Source organism: Diceros bicornis, chromosome 24 (genome assembly GCF_020826845.1).
Source record: "Diceros bicornis minor isolate mBicDic1 chromosome 24, mDicBic1.mat.cur, whole genome shotgun sequence".
Lineage (NCBI taxonomy): Eukaryota > Metazoa > Chordata > Mammalia > Perissodactyla > Rhinocerotidae > Diceros > Diceros bicornis.
This window is the reverse complement of record NC_080763.1, coordinates 37,040,438-37,054,741: the sequence shown is the minus strand read 5'-3', so window position 1 is coordinate 37,054,741 and position 14,304 is coordinate 37,040,438. Positions and strand designations below refer to the sequence as shown.

General features: G+C 36.8%; 1 protein-coding gene across 3 annotated transcripts in view; it reads left to right on the top strand.

Moving 5' to 3' along the window:
• Positions 1-14,304, top strand: part of RPS6KA5 (ribosomal protein S6 kinase A5) — a 169,842-nt gene that overhangs the window by 40,351 nt on the left and 115,187 nt on the right. Inside the window, exon 1 of one of the 3 annotated variants that reach the window (XM_058567548.1) lies at positions 2,502-2,590. The exons of the other annotated variants lie outside the window; for them this stretch is intronic. The gene's annotated coding sequence lies outside the window, so the exon portion shown is untranslated. Of the gene's footprint in view, positions 1-2,501; positions 2,591-14,304 lie in introns of those variants that run through there. 3 annotated transcript variants of the gene reach the window in all.

Here is a 14,304-nt window from a genome sequence, read left to right as displayed (position 1 = left end):
AGATTTTCTCTGTTATAGTTCATAATAAAAGAAAAGTTTTAAAAAGAGGAAAATGTCTACAATATAGTGTCATGATCTTATTCACACCAGAATTTGGAAATTTTTGAGGTTAATGTTGAGATTTCTTTAATATCGAAGGTGCTGGAAAGGGGAAGATGAAACTAATCATTGAGGAATAGGGAATTTTAGGCCAGGACTGAAACTCCTTTCTTTACCAAAAACAGGAACTTTTTAATTAACTTGTTAGGCTTTGTTTCCCTCTTTTTTTTTTTTTTCCTAAATTGATGAGCTAATGTCTCAGAGAAAAAAATAATCTAAGTACCAAGAAAATTGGCCAAGGTTTTGAGTAGACATTTTTAGAGCTTGATGGTATTCTGTAGATCATAGATTTATAATAAATCATGGCTTAATTATTTCAGTTTCTGCTGCAACAAGCTGTAAGTTTCTCTACTTCCTGTTGCATTCACAGCTAAGTCTCACTATGTTGCTTTTTATAATTGTTCTCCTTTTCTTATGAAATGAAAAAAAATCAGAAAACCATTGACAAGGTCACAGTATATTACTGCAGTATCTTGTATATATTGCTAAGTGTTTCTTGCTAGTGGCAAATAGGATTCAATGCTGGATCATTATACTACTTGTGGTTTCATGCTCTGATTTTGTGCGTATAGCTGTAGTTATAATCATAAAAGACTGATGTGTAAACCGAAATGACACTTTACCAACTTACAGTGGGAAATACAAATAAACAAGTACGTTAAACATTTTTTTGCTTGCTTAGTGCATTTTTCCTTTTGGGTAAGGGTGTCAAGTTAAAATTGGGTTGCTTGGTGAGCATGGAATTAGAAAAAAGGGAGTTGGTTGTATATTCTAATAGCTAAAGACATAGAAGCTCAAGAGTGTGATAGTTATCTCCAGGATAGGGGTGTTCCTCCTAGGAGACCTGGTATTCCAAGCGACTGGTTAGGTTGTACCCTGGAAAGTGCTAGAAACACTTGCCCAATTTGGCATTTTATTTTTTATTTTTCATTTTTCCTAGTCCATCTTTTGTTGTCCATTCTTTAGATATTTTAGTTCTTTTGATTAGGATAGTTCAGTTCCTGCTACCCTGCTTATGGTGATTTTTATCTCTTAAGGTGACTTTTCGTAGATATAATTTCATCCTCTGTTGTGTATCTCAGCCAAGCTGATTTCTGAGCATTTTACTCCTGCTTCAATGCACTGCCTCTCTGGTACTCCCTTCACAGACCTTGTGTGTCCATTAGAAAGACTATCTATAATCTTTTTTCATCCTGAACACCTTAACGTATCCTTATCCTTCTCCCTGTCCTTAATCCTTCTCTCTAACCTCTTCCATCCTAGATCCCATTATGTATGACTTCCTGAAGGATCTGCTCCCTTAGGAACCACCCCTCCCATCTCCACCTTTTCCAGCCTTTCCCATATTCCCTTTGTCCCTGGGCCTTCTCACTCATCTGCCTTCTATGTTGAAAAAAATTTCATATGATTCTTTCCCATTGTCCCTCTATTCCTTCCTTTTATATCCCCATTCTTTCAACGGAATTATCTATATCGATTGTTTTTAAGGATTTTTTTAATGCCATTCCTCACCCTCACACCCCGACCTCTTTGCGTAGACTTGAGGCTCAAGCTTTGTTAATTCATAGTATAAAGGATCGAATTACAATTTAGGAACAGCCAAATGGAAGAGTCACAGGGCAAGGGATTTGAGGGCATGCGGGTAGGGAATGTGGAACTTCCATGTCCTGTCGAGGACTGCCACCATTCCAGCACCTCTATTTGTGCACCAATCCAGAACCTCTCGGAACCCCAAACCCCGTTGTTTAGAGGTTTCTATGGAGGTTTCATCGTGTAGACACGATTGATTAAATCATTGGCCATTGGTGCTTAACTCGATCTCCAGTCCCTCTCCCCTCCCCAGTGGTGGGAGGGAGGGAGGCTGAGAGGGTGGGGCTGAAATCTTTGGTCTCTAGCAACCAGCTTCCATCCTGAAGCTATCTAAGGGGCCCCCAGCCTCCAGTCATCTCATTAGCATACAAAAGACACTCTTACCACTCTGGAGATTCCTAAGCTTTTAGGACAAAGACCAAATCTATATTTCCCATTGTACCACAGTTTGACTTCATTGATGATCAATTTTTTATCGACGTTATGTCTTTCCTTGGATTCTATTCACTGTTAGTTTTCTAGCCATTTCTCTGGCTCTTTTTCTTCTTGCATCCTTGACTCCTGGTCATCATCGACTCATCCTTCTTTTTGTGTGGACTCCTGAAAGGCTTTCTTCTTAAATCTTTAGCCATTGCCCGTTTCCTAATAACTTTGTGCATTGTGGGGGAAGAAAAATATCTTTTTCCTCTCCCCTTCTAAGTTCTCGACTGGGACCCCCGTAACAAAAGACAGATTAACAAGAGAAAAGCATACATATTATTTAATATAAGTTTTATGTGACGTGGGAGCCTTTTAAGGAAATGAAGACCTGAAGAAACAGTTAAAACTGAGCTTTTGTATATTAGGTTTGATGAAGAGTGGAAAGTCTTGGAAAAAGGGTATGATGGACAAAGGGAATGAGGTAAGTGTAGTAAACTGGGGGAAACTTAGCAAGCAACTCAACCTGTTGGTTCGGATTCCTCTGTGTCGCTTGTCTTCAGAGATAAGGAAGCTCCTTTCCGCTGGGTAGAGGGAGGGCACCTCTCACAGGAGCCTTGTATGACTTGCTTCAGGGGAGGGTCAGAAAGCTTCTGCACGTGCTGTTTCTCACATTCCTTCATCTTAAAATATCCAGTAAGCCAAGGCGCTATATTTTGGCGTAGCATGTCCTGAACCTCATCAGCATGCTGTCTCTGCAGAACTTTAGTTCCTTGTCTAGAACTGCCTATATGGCAGCCCTTTTGGGATCTCATGCCATCGCTTTAAAATCAGTGTTGAAACCCAAAAAGTTCCCCTTTAAACTTTCCCTCTCAACTTCCGCTTTCAGCAAAATTCTGTCAGTAATACTACCATTCACCAGACTTTCATTTCTTGTACTTTAGATATGGGGCCAATGGGAAAAAATGAAACAGAAGTTCAGTTAATTGATCTTTGAAAGTGGGGACTCTGTCCTGTTTGCTTTTAGTCTCAGTACCCAAGTCAGGTGTTCAGCGATTGTTTCTTGAACTGAATATTACAGTGATTCTTAGGTTCATTTTTTCCTCTTCATTCTAGTTTCTACTTAGACCAGACCCTCATTAGCACACATCTAGTTTATTGCAGTAACCTTACCATCTTCTAGCCTTAGTCTTTCCTTGCTTCTAACCCACGCTACTGCCAGAGTGATTTTCCTAAAACCTTACTTGCATCTTTTCAAGAGCCGTTATTGCCTATGGATTCATTAAAACTAATTAGTCTGGCATTCCAGGTTTTGAATCAGCTAGTTTCATGTACCTATTTGATGTTATATTTTTACAGTTTGTCCCACATGAACCCATTATAGCTAATTAGAACAGTCCTCTTATTATTCTCTACTAGGAAAATACTTATTCCTGCTTATGCCTTTGCTCCAGCTAGGCTTCTAGCCCAGAATTCCCCAGCCACTCTCTCATCTTTGCCAGTTCAAATCCTGTAGTTCTTAGCAAGACCTAGCATCTTGCTCAGGTGCCAGTTCAAATCCTGTAGTTCTTAGCAAGACCTAGCATCTTGCTCAGGTGTTAGTAGGGACTTGGTGACTATTTGTTAAATGAGTGAATGAGGACCTATATTCTCAATGAGCATTTCTAACTAGCTTCACATGATAATAATATTTCCCCTTAATGTCCACAGACTCCGTAATCCTTTTTATTAAATTACACTTCTCACAGCTTATTGCAAGTTTAATAAGTGATTAATTCATTGAATAAAATCTGGCATAGGAGTGCCTTAGTCATATGCTAAGAAACTTACTTGAAATGGTTTCAAAAGCATTATTCTCTTTATTTCTACTTTAATTGTAAAAGTGCTTTTAAATTAAGCCTTTTCTTAGCTTTAACACAAGTGAATCATTGGATCTAATCAAATGATTTCAGCACATGCTCTGTGCGATTACATTTGTGTAGCTTAGCAGAAACTATGGCAACAGAATGAAAAATGTGTTTTTACTGATTGTTTTCCTCCATCAGAGTGGGAAGTTCCAAGTTAAATATGTCACAACTTAAAAAGAAAAATTATCATAGATAATGTGCATTACAGATTACATTTGGTAATAGAATTGCCTATAAAGTTTGGTTAAGACGCCATTTATCAATCATAGATTTGTGGGTAAAATCCTGGAAGACTATGCCAAGGATTAACAGTAATTATCTTTGAGTGATGGGAGTATAGGAGGTTTTCAAGGTCTACTTTAGGCCTATTGGTCTATTTTTTTAAAACTCTGAACCTAAATTGTTTTATAATAATAAACACACAAACAACAAAGCTATTTAAATTTGGGAGAAAAGACAGTTATCCTTTTAGTCTAAATTTATTATTTTAAAAATTACATCAGTCATATTTTCCCACACTGCACACAACCATATTGATGTTATAGGAGGAGCTGAAGGAATCCAGTTATAAAGAACCAAGTATTTTATATTCATTGTATAATACAAGATTTTTCCTTTTTAATTATTTTTTAATAATTCAAACTGTTTTCTAAATGGCATCATTTAAATATTGAAATTATTTGTGTTTTGGCAAATATTTTTTTACAAGTTCAATGACTTCTTATAAAGGGCTTAGTTAAATTCAGTCTTAAAAGTGATTTCCTAACCAGGGACTATATATTATAGGATAATAACACTAATCGAGAAGTGAAGGTTTTCACTGGGATAGTCCCTAATATTTTAATAAGAAAAAAATTGGTTAAAATTGCTTTGTGATAGCATTAAGCCTGTTCACACCTATTCTTTCAAAATGATTAAACTTGGTATTGCATTAATGTAAAAAGCCTATAAATGCTTTTGAAGAAAAGAGACTAAGCTGGTTAACAATATAGATAAGCCTAAAGTTGACCTCGAAAAGTTTAAAAATATTTGTTTTAGTCCAAGTTTACTAATATTTAACAGCTCATATGAGGTGGGCGTCAAAATTTGTTGTTAGTGCCATTGAGTTGATTCCAACTCCTAGCGCCCCTGTGTACAGCAGAGAGGAGCCTTGCTTGGTCTTTTTGTGCCATCCTCTCACCTTCTGGGGCTATATCAGACAATACTCCGTTGCCATTCATAGGGTTTTCATGGCCAATTTTTTTCGGAAGTGGGTGCCCAGGTCCTCCTTCCTAGTCTGTCTTAGTCTGGAAACGCTGGTGAAACCTATCCACTATAGGTAACCCTGCTGGTATTTGAAAGACTGGTGGCATAGCTTTCAGCATCACAGCAACACGCAACTGCCACAGTACAACAACCGACAGATGGGTGGTGTGGTTCCCCGACTGGGAAACGAACCCGGGCCATGGCAGTGAGAGCACCGAATCTTAACCACTAGACCACCAGGGATGGCCAGGCATCAAAATAGATGCCAGATGTAAACAACTGATATGGTCCTACTGCTGTGTACCAATTAAATAGCTCTAGTTTTAAGTTTTTAAAGTTTGTTGACATTCTTTGTTATTTTACATGTTTGTGAAGAGTTTTCATAAGGCATTGTTTCTGTGGGAAGGAGTTAATCCTTTTAGTTATGATTTAGGGGGTCAGGGTGAGGTTTTGGTGCCATTATGCTCTTATAGCCAGAAATCTAGAAATGGCCATTCTCTGCCCAGCTAATCTATTCTTTTCCCTTAGGAGTCATGAGGGAACTGTCTGCAAGGAACAGTAGCCAGTGAGACTAAGTACCACTTTAATAAAAGTTCTGCAAACCTTCAACTCACCAGTGTAGAACTCTTCTTAAAAGCAGCACTGTTGCCTGTAATTTAGGCTTTAGGCGTAAGTGAAGACTCCTATGTCCCTCCTAACCGCATCTAGTCATAATCTTGGCACCAGCATATTAGGTGTATGAGTTAGAAGGTTAGAGGGGAGAACAAACTAGTGAATGAACACCAGGTCCCAAGAGACCCTCCAAATCCACTTAGTTAATTACTTTATATAGTGAAGGGAGGAGTGTGAGAGATTGGACATTTGGCCCCAGGGAGTCAGGCCAGCCCAGAAGTTTGAGGCAAAAAAACAGACCTCCTGCGGAGACTGTGCTTGTAACACAGTGATTCTACCTACTACTCACTCTGCCCAATCAGAATTTTGGACTCTTGAGTAATTACATTAGTAACCTCTCATACTTTTGGGGAGAACTAGACAGGGAGTTGGGCAGAGGCATGCCTGGCACAGGAGAAGGAGCTCCTACAACCACAATAAAGTACCATCTACTTTCATGTTTGAATCAAGACAATGGACATTTCTATTTCAATAGTACAGGCCTGTTTCTGGTACAGTCTGGTCCCAGGCTTGCAGATAGCTCCACACCATCTGATCAGCATATCATTTTGGCCTTTACTAAGGCATGAGTGAATGTCTCGGAAATGCAGAAGATTTCTGTAATTGGCTGATGTTTATTTCACCTCTAGGGTGAAATAAAATGAGTAAATATTTTAAGTCTTGTTCTAATAAATGTTAGTATTGTTGCTGGGAAGTTTGAGCTCTTGCTCGTAGGTTAACAATTTAATTAAGAGAAATGTAGTTTATTTTTAGACTTGCATGCTCAAAGGCTTCTAATTACAATGACAAATAATAGCATACAAATGAGAACCATTTAGACACCTAGATTCACATGCTTGAATGTGTATTAGTCTTTGCATAGGATTCTAATTGTATCATATTTACCATTTGCTTTTATGAGTTTTGTCGTTAACACAATGAAAAAATCTTTATAATTAACAAATATTTCCCCCATGCCTAAGTATGATAGAGCTTTCTATTGATTCGCTTCTGTATGTGTGATCACTTACTTTGCCTAACAGATGTAATTAAAAGAAAGTATAGTATGGATGTTAAGTTCAAGATCTCTGATATGGCCCTATATCATAGCACCTTTTTAATGTTATTTTACTCTTTGAAGTTAACTTGCTAAGGCAGTAGTTGAAGTTAAAGTAGAAACTACTATTATAATGTTGACTGCAGGAAGACTTTTGCTTCTTGTGATGTCAAGATAAGAGGAGAATTCCTTTGCAGAAAACAAATATAAAACCTGGACTTAATACAAAAAGCGACTATTTAAGGCACTTGAGAGTGAACAGAAGCAGCCAGACTCTAAAGGGGAGTACACAGTTGGAGGAGGGAAGGAAGGAAGCTGTAAGAAGTAACTTTGCCTCGTCACTGATTTTAGTTTCAGGCTAAGTACAGTCCATACTCTGGGGACTCTGGTGGAAAAACAGTAGTCTCTCTGGCCTGGGAAACTAGAAAACTGAAACCAAGAGAACCCTGACAACTGAAAATCATGGAGGAATTTCAGAAGGAGAAGAGTCAGAGGAGGGGACTCCTCAAATTTTGTGTACACACATCTCTGACTGACCTCTGAACCATGTGCCAGTACAACAAACTCAAAACAGCACAGCTAAAGACAGAAAGTCTGAACTGGACTAGAGCTGCCTCCTAAGAAACAGAGTTTGCAGTTCAAGTTAAGCCCAACCAAGCCATGATATTTGCCTGCTAACACAAAAGGAACAACTCTCATTGGAGAAAAAAATAACAATCTAAAGGCTTCACAAATTAACATTTATAATATTAAGGGTGCAATCTAAAATTACCCTATATATGAAGAATCAAGAAAATGGAACATATCCCAAGAGGAAAGAAAATCAACTGACTCTTACCCTGAGATTAATGAGATATTGGGTATAGCAGACAAGAATTTTACAGCAGCTATTACAATATTGTCAATGAAATAAAACAACATGCTTTCAGTGAATGAAAAAATAAGAAATCAGATAAATAGAAACAATGAAAAAGAACCAAATGAAAGTTCTAGAGATGAAAAATACAATATTTTAAATAAACATTCATTGGATGTATTTAACAGTTGCATAGAGATGTCAGAAGGAAACGTAAGGGAACTTGGAGATAGAGCAATAGAAATTAACTAATGTGAAGAACAGAGAGAAAACATATCGAAAAAAAGTGAATACAGTCTCAGGGACTTCTTAGGTAGTATCAAATAATTCAACATACATATGATTAGACTCTCAGAAGGAGAGGAGAGTAGGGGATAGACAAATATTTGAAAAATTAAGGCAAAAATTCCCCAAATTTGATGAAAAACATAAATTTACAGATATAAGATACTCAGTGAATACCAGGCTCAATGAATCCAAAGATGTCTAACTTAAGACACGTCATGGCAAAACTGTTGAAAGATAAAGATGTTGAAAGCAGTGAGAGAAAAATGACACATTTCAAACAGAGGAGCAATGATCCATTTTTTGACTGACTTCACCTGAGAAACCATGAATGCCAAAAGAGTGGAAGAATATGTTTAAAGTGCTGGAAGAAAAGAAAAAAGCCAGTCAATCCAGAATTTTATATCAAAGGAGAATATCCTTGAAGAATGAAGAAGATTCCATGGGGCCGGCCCGGTGGTGCAAGCAGTTAAGTGCGCGTGCTCCACTGCGGCGGCCCAGGGTTCGCCGGTTTGGATCCTGGGCGTGCACTGACGCACTGCTTGTCAAGCCATGCTGTGGCGGCATCCCATATAAAGTGGAGGAAGGTGGGCATGGATGTTAGCCCAGGGCCAGTCTTCCTCAGCAATAAAAAGAGGAGGATTGGCAGATGTTAGCTCAGGGCTGATCTTCCTCACAAAAAAAAAAAGAAAAAAAAAAAAGAATAAAGAAGATTCCAGAATTAGCTAGCAGTAATGATGGCACAATCTTGTGACTATACTAAAAAAAACCCACTGAATTATATACTTTAAAAGAGTAAATTTTATGTGAATTATATCTGAAAAAAAATTTAAAATGAAGGTAAAAAAAGGACTTTTTCAGATAAAAGTAAACTCATAAAATTCGTCACTTTCACTACAAGACATGTCAAAGGATGTTCTTTAAGGCTGAGGAAAAGTGATACCAGATGGAATTTTGGATCCTTGGAAAAGAAAGATCATCAAAAATGATAAATATCTGCAGAAATGCAAAAGTCTCTCTCTCTTTCCTCTTAATTTCTTTATGAATTGTATCGTATAATCAAACCTTATAACACTGTCTTGTGAAGTTTATAATATAAATATAGAAGATGTTATAAACCCCATGTAATATATAGTAACTATTCCATAAAGGATGATTGCAAGTTTTCTATATTTTATGTGAAATGGTATGATATTAACTGTAAGAGGACTGTGAATGGTTAGAGATGATTATTGTAATCCTTAGAGCAACAACTACACAAATAATGCAAACAAGTAGAGCTACAATGCCAATGTGAAAATTGAAATGAATTCTAAAAAGCACTTCAATGATTTTTTTAAAAGTCGTCAAAGAAGGAACATGGGAACAAACAACAGAAAAGACAAATTAAAAACAAAAAATAAAATGGCAGATCCAAATCCAACAAAATCAATAATTACATTAAATTGTTAATAGATTAGACTATTAAACTAGCAGTTTAGATTAAAATAAATGTTAATAGTTAAATATACTCCAGACAAAATCCTAGCAGGGTTTTTTTGGTAGAAATTCAAAACCTAATTCTAAAATTTATAAGAAAAGGCAAAACAATCTTGAAAAAGAAGATCAAGTTTGGAAGACTTATATTACCTGATTTCAAGACTTATGGTAAGCAAGGCAGTGAACTACTGGCATAAGGCTAGGTGTAGATCAATGGAACAGAATATAGAGTCCTTAGATAGACCCACAATTGTGTGGTCAATTGACTTTTGACAAAGGAGCCGATATAAATCAATAGTGAAAAGATAGGGTTTTTTGTTGTTGTTAAATGGTACTGGAACTCTGGATATCTGTATGAGAAAAAATGAGCCTTGATCCTTACATTGCACCGTACAAGAAAATTAACTCAAAATGGATCCTAGACTTAAGTGTAAGAGCTAAAATTATTAAACTTCTAGAAGAACACATAGGAGAATATCTTTGTGACATTGGATTAGGCAAGGATTTCTTAAACAGGATCCAAAAAAGCACAGACTATAAAACAAAAAATTTGACAAGATGGACTTCATCAAAATTTTAAAAATTTGCTTTTAAAAAAGACACAGTTAAGAAAATAAAAAGACAAGCTACAGAATTGGAGAGTACGTTTGCAAAAGATATATCTGACAAAGTACTTTTACTGAAAGTATAGAACTCTTATAACTCAGCAGTTAAGACACAAACAACTCTATAAAAAATGGGTGAAAGATTTGAACAGACATTTCATAAAAAAAGATGTGCAAATGGCCTATAGAGTCATGAAAAGATGCTCAACAGCACTTGTCATCAAGAAAATGCAATTTAAAACCACATTAAGAATGGAGAAAATTCAAAAGAATCAATGAAAAAACTCCTAGAACTAATAAGTGGTTATAGCAAAGTTGTAGGATACAAAATTAATATATGAAAGTCAGTTGCTTTCCTATAAAGCAACAATGAGCAGGTTTTTAATTTGAAATTAAAAACACAATACCATTTACAGTGGCACCCCTAAAAGTGAAATACTTAGGTATAAATCTAACAAAATATGTACAGGTTTAATATGAGGAAAGCTACAAAACTCTGATGAAAAATATCAAAGAAGAACTAAATAAATGGAGAGATATTGCATGTTCATGGACAGGAAGACTCAATATTGTCAAGATGTCAGTTCTTTCTGACTTAATCTATAGATTCAGTGCAATCCCAATCAAAATCCAAGCAAGTTATTTTGTATATATCAATAAGCTTATTCTAAAGTTTACACAGAGAGTCAGAAGATCCAGAATAGCCAACACAATGTTGAAGGAGAAGAACAAAGTTGGAGGACTGACACTACCCGACTTTAAGACTTACTAAAAAGCTACAGTAATCGAGACAATGTGGTATTGGAGAAAGAATAGACAGATAGATGGATGGCACAGAACAGAGAGCCTAGAAATAGACCTGCATAAATAGAGTCAAGTGATCTTTGACAAAGGAGCAAAAACAATACAGTGGAGCAAAGACGGTCTTTTTAACAAATGGTGTTGGAACAACTGGACATAGACATGCAAAAAAAATGAATCCAGACAGACCTTACGTCCTTCACAAAAATTATCTTGAAATGGATCACAGACCTAAATGTAAAATGTAAAACTATAAAACTCCTAGAAGACAACCTAAGAGAAAACCTAGATGACCTTGAGTATGGCAATGATTTTTTAGATAACCACCATAGGCATGATCCATGAAAGAAAGAATTGGTAACCTGGATTTCATTAAAATTAAAAACTAATGCTCTGCAAAAGACAATGTCAAAAGAATGAGAAGACAGGTTACATACTGGGAGGAAATATTTGCAAAAGACACATCTGGTAAAGGACTGTTATCCAAAATAGATGAAGAACTCTTAAAACTCAACAATATGAAAATAACCTGATTAAAAGGGCCAACAACCTTGACAGACACTTCACTAAAGAAGATACACAGATGGCAATTAAGCATATGATAAGATGCTGCACATCGTTATGTCATCAGGGAAATTCAAATTAAAACAACTGTTAGAATGGCCAAAATTCAGAACACTGACAACACCAAATGCTAGTGAGGATGTGGAGTAACAGGAACTCTCATTCATTATTGGTGGGAATGCAGACAGAGTGGTACAGCCACTTTGGAAGACAGTTTGGCAATTTCTTAGAAAACTAAACATAGTCTTACAATATAACCCAGCAATTATGCTCCTTGGTATTTACCCAAAGGAATTGAAGACTTAATGTCCACACAAAAACTGTACATGGATGTTCATAGCAACTTTAGTCATAATTGCCAAAACATGGAAGCAGCCAAGATGTTGTCCTTCAGTAGGTGAATGAATTAATAAACTGTGTTACATCCAGACAATGGAATATTATTCAGCGCCAAAAAGAAATGAGCTGGCAAGCCATGAAAAGACATGGAAGAAACTTAAGTGCATATTACTAGGTGAAAGAAGCCAATCTGAAAAAGCTACATATTGTATGGTTACAACTCTATGACATTCTAGAAAAGGCAAAACTATGGAGACAGTAAAAAGATTAGTGGTTGCCAAGGGTTAGTGGGGAGGGAAGAATGACTAGGTGGAAAATAAAGGATTTTTAGGACAATGAGACTACTCTATATGATAACTAAATTCTACAGTGGTAGATACATTTGTCTAAACCCATAGAATGTACAACACCAAGAGTGAACCCTAATGTGAACTATGGACTTTGGGTGATAATGATGTGTCAGTGTAGGTTCATCACTTGTAACAAATGTACCACTGTGGTGGGGGATGTTGGTAATGGAGGAGGCTATGCATGAATGGGGGCAGAGGGTATATGGGAAATCTCTGTACCTTCTGCTCAATTTTGCTGCGAACCCAGAACTGCTCTAAAAAATAAAGTCTGTGATAAAACACAATTAGATAGCACTTCATACCCACTAGAATGGCTAAAATTAAGTCTGATATTACCATATCTTCAAGAGGATGTGGAGCAACTGGACCCCTTGTATTGGAGGAAATGCAAAATAGCACAGCCAATTTAATAAAATAGTATGGTGGTATCTTATAAAGGTAGACATGGGCATACCATATATGCAGTAATCTCACTGCTAAGTATTTACCTGAGAGAAATGAAAACGTTAAGTCCGCAAAAATGCTTCATCATAGCCCAGAACTGCACACAACATAAATCCATCCAACATAGTCCATCAGCTGGTGAGTGGAAAAGCAAACTGTGGTGTATCTGTGCTATGGAATGCTACTCTAATAAAAAGGAATGAAGTAATAACACCCGCAGAAACCTGGATAAAACTCAAAAACATTAGGCTAAGTAAATGAAGTTGAATGCAAAGAAACTATGTACTGTATGATTCCATTTATATGAAATTCTAGAAATTTAAAACTGTAATGACTAGAAACTTGTCAGGATGATAGCACTGTTTTATTTCTTGATTGTGGTGGAGGTTTCATGACTGTACACAATTACCAAAGTAATTAAACTGTTCATTTAAATGAGTGGATTTTATTGTATGTAAATTTATACCTCAATAAGACTTAAAATGTGTTAACTGTACATTTTTTTGCTCAAATGTCGTCAGTTAATTTTCCCTTTAAGCAAAAAATTGACCCATGAACTATCTTCTATTTCTCAGCACTTCAAAAGCAAAATAATAAGAAAAGAAAAATGAGGGTTAAGTGGTGAATGATATTACTTTTGTTTCAACACCAGTGAAATTGTAATTAATTTTATTAAATAAAAATTATTTTTCATATTTTCAGAGTAGAAAGAGATGAGCCAAAGGAATGTTGTCTGAGAACCCCAGGTTCTAGCTTTGAGGACTATTGTCAGGATTAAGATCTCTGTATCCTACCCTATTGCAGTTACAATTGCTTGGTCCCCAAGTGATATTAAGACAGAAAGGACAAAATAAAGCAAAAGAGTATACATTATGACGAGCTTGATCTTTGGTCCTTTACCCCAAAGTGAATCCTTGCCCTTGGTCAGCTGCAATTGACCGTGTGGACCTGCTTAAGACTTATTGGTTCCTTAGCCCTAAGCAGATACCCACTAAGCTTATTCACTGGAATCTCACCATCATAAGCAAGAAAAGGCCAGGAAAGATAAACTCGAGGAGAAACTTGAGGTGGAAAAAGAGTGTGTTTTCGTAAGCCCAAAGCTAAGGTCTTTTCAAGCCCAGCGTTCTTGGGTTTTCCTAGGACCTGGGGCTTGGATGAGGGAGGGAAGAACCTCCCTCAAACTCTGCCTTACCTCACCAGCCACCTGGGAACAATCTTGGTAGAAAAGCAATACAAAGAGTAAATAAACTTTCAGCTAAGCCACAGAGAGGAGAATTTAAAGAGAACATTCCTTGAAGAAACCAGAGCTAACCTCCTCATCACCTGGAAACCTTCACCACCACCCCCCTCCATCAAGTACAGAAGGTATCAGTGCCCTTCATCTTCAGCCCTGTCAATTCTTCCCCCCACCACACAAGAAAAGGCAGTTGGAGAAGCCTTGAGCTCCCCTTGCAGGCAAAGTGTTAATTTATGTCAGAAACCAAATAATAAAGGTAGTCGATTATGAACAAAAACAGCGCTTCACAGATCACCTGAAAGATCTTTGTGAATGGCCAGGGTTTCCTGGATGATATACTTTGTAGAACAAAGTGGAATTAATTTGTGACCTCTTTTA